Here is a 7,500-nt window from a genome sequence, read left to right on the forward strand (position 1 = left end):
CCCTTTCGCCTGCAGGTCCCGAGCCGCCAACATGTTCTTAGTATCGTGTTCCCCAAACCTGGGTGACGGGCACCACAGGGCGGCAGAGCCATCGCACTTGCCGGGTGGCAGAGGAAGGACCGGACTATGTACCATAGCGGCCAACCACTCCCAGAGCCGGTCGTGCGGGGCTCGAGGTCTGCTCTCAACGTCACATGCTTCTGTGAGTGCTCAGGCAAGGGTCAGACCACATCCTTCCTGGCAGCACCCAAAGCAACCAGGCCGCTCGTGTCTCTCGCCTTCATTTTCGACACAAGCGCCTGAGGAGGGACGCCACCCCTCCCCTTGCGTCAAGAGACCTCCGGACCGGCCTCTGACTGATTCTTAGAACGGACGGAAAGAGTCGGGCAAGCCTGTCAAAGATTTGAGCGTATGTCAAAAGCTTTAGACTTCCGCGAACTCTCTGGCTTGCACTGAGACCCGAGGTCGATGTGCTCAGCACCACGGGGCCCCTTTCGCCTGCAGGTCCCGAGCCGCCAACATGTTCTTAGTATCGTGTTCCCCAAACCTGGGTGACGGGCACCACAGGGCGACAGAGCCATCGCACTTGCCGGGTGTCAGAGGAAGGACCGGACTATGTACAATAGCGGCCAACGACTCCCAGAGCCGGTTGTGCGGGGCTCGAGGTCTGCTCTCAACATCACATGCTTTTGGATGTGCTCAGGCAAGGGTCAGACCACATCCTTCCTGGCAGCACCCAAAGCAACCAGGCCGCTCGCGTCTCTCGCCTTCATTTTTCGACACAAGCGCCTGAGGAGGGACGCCACCCCTCCCCTTTGCGTCAAGAGACCACCCCACCGGCCTCTGACTGATTCTTAGAACGGACGGAAAGAGTCGGGCAAGCCTGTCAAAGCTTTGAGCGAATGTCAAAAGCTTTAGACTTCCGCGAACTCTCCGGCTTGCACTGAGACGCGAGGTCGATGTGCTAAGCACCACGGGGCCCCTTTCGCCTGCAGGTCCCGAGCCGCCAACATGTTCTTCGTATCGTGTTCTCCAATCCTGGGTGACGGGCACCGCAGGGAGGCAGAGCCATCGCACTTGCCGGGTGGCAGAGGAAGGACCGGACTATGTACAATAGCGGCCAACGACTCCCAGAGCCGGTAGTGCGGCGTCTGCTCTCAGCCTAAGAGGCTTCTGGGAGTGCTCAGGCAAGGGTCAGCCAGCACCCTTGCTGGCAGCACCCAGGGGAACCAGGACGCTTGCATCTCTCGCCTTCATTTTCGACACAAGCGCCTGAGGAGGGACGCCACCCCTCCCCTTGCGTCAAGAGACCTCCCCACCGGCCTCTGACTGATTCTTAGAACGGACGGAAAGAGTCGGGCAAGCCTGTCAAAGCTTTGAGCGAATGTCAAAAGCTTTAGACTTCCGCGAACTCTCCGGCTTGCACTGAGACGCGAGGTCGATGTGCTAAGCACCACGGGGCCCCTTTCGCCTGCAGGTCCCGAGCCGCCAACATGTTCTTAGTATCGTGTTCTCCAAACCTGGGTGACGGGCACCGCAGGGAGGCAGAGCCATCGCACTTGCCGGGTGGCAGAGGAAGGACCGGACTATGTACAATAGCGGCCAACGACTCCCAGAGCCGCTAGTGCGGCGTCTGCTCTCAGCCTAAGAGGCTTCTGGGAGTGCTCAGGCAAGGGTCAGCCTGCACCCTTGCTGGCAGCACCCAGGGGAACCAGGACGCTTGCATCTCTCGCCTTCATTTTCGACACAAACGCCTGAGGAGGGAAGCCAACCCTCCGTGTGTCAAGAGACCGTCCCCGCCCCGGCCTCCGACTGATTCTTAGAACGGACGGAAAGAGTCAGGCAAGCCTGTTAAGACTTCCGCGAACTCTCCGGCTTGCACTGAGACGCGAGGTCGATGTGCTCAGCACCACGGGGCCCCTTTCGCCTGCAGGTCCCGAGCCGCCAACATGTTCTAAGTATCGTGTTCTCCAAACCTGGGTGACGGGCACCGCAGGGAGGCAGAGCCATCGCACTTGCCGGGTGGCAGAGGAAGGACCGGACTATGTACAATAGCGGCCAACGACTCCCAGAGCCGGTAGTGCGGCGCCTGCTCTCAGCCTAAGAGGCTTTTGGGAGTGCTCAGGCAAGGGTCAGCCTGCACCCTTGCTGGCAGCACCCAGGGGAACCAGGACGCTTGCATCTCTCGCCTTCATTTTCGACACAAACGCCTGAGGAGGGAAGCCAACCCTCCGTGTGTCAAGAGACCGTCCCCGCCCCGGCCTCCGACTGATTCTTAGAACGGACGGAAAGAGTCAGGCAAGCCTGTTAAGACTTCCGCGAACTCTCCGGCTTGCACTGAGACGCGAGGTCGATGTGCTCAGCACCACGGGGCCCCCTTCGCCTGCAGGTCCCGAGCCGCCAACATGTTCTAAGTATCGTGTTCCCCAAACCTGGGTGACGAGCACCGCAGGGAGGCAGAGCCATCGCACTTGCCGGGTGGCAGAGGAAGGACCGGACTATGTACAATAGCGGCCAACGACTCCCAGAGCCGGTAGTGCGGCGCCTGCTCTCAGCTTAAGAGGCTTTTGGGAGTGCTCAGGCAAGGGTCAGCCTGCACCCTTGCTGGCAGCACCCAGGGGAACCAGGACGCTTGCATCTCTCGCCTTCATTTTCGACACAAACGCCTGAGGAGGGAAGCCAACCCTCCGTGTGTCAAGAGACCGTCCCCGCCCCGGCCTCCGACTGATTCTTAGAACGGACGGAAAGAGTCAGGCAAGCCTGTCAAAGATTTGAGCAGATGTCAAAATCTTTTAAGACTTCCGCGAACTCTCCGGCTTGCACTGAGACCCGAGGTCGATGTGCTCAGCACCACGGGGCCCCTTTCGCCTGCAGGTCCCGAGCCGCCAACATGTTCTAAGTATCGTGTTCCCCAAACCTGGGTGACGAGCACCGCAGGGCGGCAGAGCCATCGCACTTGCCGGGTGGCAGAGGAAGGACCGGACTATGTACAATAGCGGCCAACCACTCCCAGAGCCGGTAGTGCGGCGTGCGAGGTCTGCTCTCAGCGGAAGAGGGTTTTGGGAATGCTCAGGCAAGGGCCAGCCTGCACCCTTCCTGGCCGCTCCCACGGGAACCAGGCTACTTGCAATCCTTTCCCCCAATAGCAAGTGCCTTTTGGAGGGACGGCCGGAGTCAACGTGGGGTTTGCCCGCCCTCCAAAGTGTCAAGAGACCGCCGCACAGGCCTCTGACTGATTCTTAGAACAGGCAGCAAGAGTTGGGTAAGTCTGTCGAAAATTTGACAAAGTGTCAAAAATTAGACTTCCGAGAGCTCTTGGGCATGCACACAGGCCTGTCATTCAAGTGCTCTGCCCGCGGAACCGTTTTTCGGATGCCTTTCAAAGTGGTCCCGCGCCGCCATTTTGTTCTAAAAATCGTGTTCCCAGAAATCTCCGGGTACCCCGCCAACCTCACTGTGTCACAATGTCAAGTGGCACTGAATGGGTCTGAATTTCAAATTCGACTGCTTCGCTCTGGAACTCGAACCCGGCAAAACCGTTTGGATTTTTCCCGGTCCAGACTTCCGCGGCAGACAAAGTTAAAGTTTTCGGGCTGCAGACTCAAAACGACATCTGGCCAACCGCCGGGCTCAATTCGCCCAGTTCCTCCGGCACTTCGGAACTCATGTTCGGCATGAGTTTTTGAATCTTTCCCGATGCTTCGGCATTTTCCTCCGCTGACACTTAGAATATTTTTCACACTTGGCCGAAAATTTTTCTAAGTTTTTCTGGTTACTGATTTCTTCTTTTCGGGCATTTTTCTAAGTTTTCTTGGTTACTCATTTCTCATTTTCAAACATTTTTCTAAGTTTTTCTGGTTACTGATTTCTTCTTTTTGGGCATTTTTCTAAGTTTTCTTGGTTACTCATTTCTCATTTTCAAACATTTTTCTAAGTTTTTCTGGTTACTCATTTCTCATTTTCAAACATTTTTCTAAGTTTTTCTGGTTACTGATTTCTTCTTTTTGGGCATTTTTCTAAGTTTTCTTGGTTACTCATTTCTCATTTTCAAACATTTTTCTAAGTTTTTCTGGTTACTGATTTCTTCTTTTTGGGCATTTTTCTAAGTTTTCTTGGTTACTCATTTCTCATTTTCAAACATTTTTCTAAGTTGTTCTGGTTACTCATTTCTCATTTTCAAACATTTTTCTAAGTTTTTCTGGTTACTGATTTCTTCTTTTTGGGCATTTTTCTAAGTTTTCTTGGTTACTCATTTCTCATTTTCAAACATTTTTCTAAGTTTTTCTGGTTACTGATTTCTTCTTTTTGGGCATTTTTCTAAGTTTTCTTGGTTACTCATTTCTCATTTTCAAACATTTTTCTAAGTTTTTCTGGTTACTCATTTCTCATTTTCAAACATTTTTCTAAGTTTTTCTGGTTACTGATTTCTTCTTTTTGGGCATTTTTCTAAGTTTTCTTGGTTACTCATTTCTCATTTTCAAACATTTTTCTAAGTTTTTCTGGTTACTGATTTCTTCTTTTTGGGCATTTTTCTAAGTTTTCTTGGTTACTCATTTCTCATTTTCAAACATTTTTCTAAGTTTTTCTGGTTACTCATTTCTGCTTTTCCAACGTTTTACTAAGTTTTGCTGGTTACTGAGTTCACACTTTTAAACATTTTCGGGCATTTTTCTACGTTTTTCATGTTACTCATTTAGCACTTTCAGGCACTTTCCTATGCTTTCCTGCTTACTGATTTCACACTTTTAAGCATCTTCGGGCATGTTCCCTAAGTTTTGCAGTTCATTCGTTTGGGACAGTCAGGCAACTTTCCTAAGCTTTCCTGGTAACCGAATTCACATTGTTGAGAACTTTGGAACCCTTCCCTAAGCTGTGCTGGTTACTCACTTTACCTCTTCAGACACTTGCCCCCGTTGTGACAGAGACCACTTCCCGACTCGGGAAATGCACCAAATTCGGCCTGAACTCAGAGGGCAGTCCCCCCTCGAAGGCGTGGAAGTCGGCAGAATCGCCGGGTCAAATCCGGCTGAGCTACCCGGCTTGGAAGCCTCAAAGTCGGTATGAGCTGTCAGGTTCACTCCCATCCCCGTTTGGACCACTTCCCGACTCGGGAAATTCACCAAATTCGGCCTGAACTCAGAGGACAGTCCCCCCTCGAAGGCGTGACAGTCGGCAGAACCGCCGGATCAAATCCGGCTGAGCTACCCGGCCCCGAAGCCTCAAAGTCGGTAAGAGCTGTCAGGTTCTCTCCCATCCCCGTTTGGACCACTTCCCGACTCGGGAAATTCACCAAATTCGGCCTGAACTTATACAACAGTCCCCCCTCGAAGGCGTGACAGTCGGCAGAACCGCCGGATCAAATCCGGTTGAGCTACCCGGCTTGGAAGCCCCAAAGTCGGTAAGAGCTGTCAGGTTCACTCCCATCCCCGTTTGGACCACTTCCCGACTCGGGAAATTCACCAAATTCGGCCTGAACTTATACAACAGTCCCCCCTCGAAGGCGTGACAGTCGCTAGAACCGCCGGATCAAATCCGGCTGAGCTACCCGGCTTGGAAGCCCCAAAGTCGGTAAGAGCTGTCAGGTTCACTCCCATCCCCGTTTGGACCACTTCCCGACTTAGGAAATTCACCAAATTCGGCCTGAACTTAGAGGAGAGTCCCCGCTCGAAGGCGTGGAAGTCGGCAGAATCGCCGGGTCAAATCCGACTGAGCTACCCGGCCCCGAAGCCTCAATGTCGGTAAGAGCTGTCAGGTTCACTCCCATCCCCGTTTGGACCACTTCCCGACTCGGGAAATTCACCAAATTCGGCCTGAACTTAGACAACAGTCCCCCCTCGAAGCCGTGGCAGTCGCTAGAACCGCCGGATCAAATCCGGTTGAGCTACCCGGCTTGGAAGCCCCAAAGTCGGTATGAGCTGTCAGGTTCACTCCCATCCCCGTTTGGACCACTTCCCGACTTAGGAAAATCACCAAATTCGGCCTGAACTCAGAGGGCAGGCCCCCCTCGAAGGCCAGGCATTCGGCAGAACCGCCGGGTCAAATCCGACTGTGCTACCCGGCCCCAAAGCCTCAAAGTTGGTATGAGCAGTTAGGTTCACTCCCATCCCCGTTTGGACCACTTCCCGACTTAGGAAATTCACCAAATTCGGCCTGAACTTAGAGGAGAGTCCCCGCTCGAAGGCGTGGAAGTCGGCAGAATCGCCGGGTCAAATCCGACTGAGCTACCCGGCCCCGAAGCCTCAATGTCGGTAAGAGCTGTCAGGTTCACTCCCATCCCCGTTTGGACCACTTCCCGACTCGGGAAATTCACCAAATTCGGCCTGAACTAAGACAACAGTCCCCCCTCGAAGCCGTGGCAGTCGCTAGAACCGCCGGATCAAATCCGGTTGAGCTACCCGGCTTGGAAGCCCCAAAGTCGGTATGAGCTGTCAGGTTCACTCCCATCCCCGTTTGGACCACTTCCCGACTTAGGAAAATCACCAAATTCGGCCTGAACTCAGAGGGCAGGCCCCCCTCGAAGGCCAGGCATTCGGCAGAACCGCCGGGTCAAATCCGACTGTGCTACCCGGCCCCAAAGCCTCAAAGTTGGTATGAGCAGTTAGGTTCACTCCCAAACCCGTTGGGACCACTTCCCGACTTAGGAAATTCACCAAATTCGGCCTGAACTTAGACAACAGTCCCCCCTCGAAGGCGTGACAGTCGGTAGAACCGCCGGGTCAAATCCGGCTGAGCTACCCGATTTGGAAGCCTTCAACACAAAACCCATCCGGCAATGCCACTCAAAAAGGGCCCAAATTCAGAAACACCCCCTTCAATAGGTACCACTTCCTCGGAGACACTACCGGGACACGCTCCCCTCGGCGAAAATTAAGCCCCCACCACTAACTGAAGCCAACCGCAGCCCCAACTTCAACGGAGAAATCAGTAACCAATTCAAAAATGCACTTGGTTACTGATTTGTACTGCTTCAAAAATATTCTAAGTGTCGCTGGTTACTGATTTGTACTGCTTCAAAAATATTCTAAGTGTCAGTGGTTACTGATTTGTACTGCTCCAAAAATATTCTAAGTGTCAGTGGTTACTGATTTGTACTGCTTCAAAAATATTCTAAGTGTCAGTGGTTACTGATTTGTACTGCTCCAAAAATATTCTAAGTGTCGCTGGTTACTGATTTGTACTGCTTCAAAAATATTCTAAGTGTCAGCGGTTACTGATTTGTACTGCTTCAAAAATATTCTAAGTGTCAGTGGTTACTGATTTGTACTGCTTCAAAAATATTCTAAGTGTCGCTGGTTACTGATTTGTACTGCTTCAAAAATATTCTAAGTGTCAGTGGTTACTGATTTGTACTGCTTCAAAAATATTCTAAGTGTCAGTGGTTACTGATTTGTACTGCTCCAAAAATATTCTAAGTGTCGCTGGTTACTGATTTGTACTGCTTCAAAAATATTCTAAGTGTCAGTGGTTACTGATTTGTACTGCTTCAAAAATATTCTAAGT

Source organism: Hemiscyllium ocellatum, assembly GCF_020745735.1.
Source record: "Hemiscyllium ocellatum isolate sHemOce1 chromosome 15 unlocalized genomic scaffold, sHemOce1.pat.X.cur. SUPER_15_unloc_2, whole genome shotgun sequence".
Taxonomy (NCBI): Eukaryota; Metazoa; Chordata; class Chondrichthyes; order Orectolobiformes; family Hemiscylliidae; genus Hemiscyllium; species Hemiscyllium ocellatum.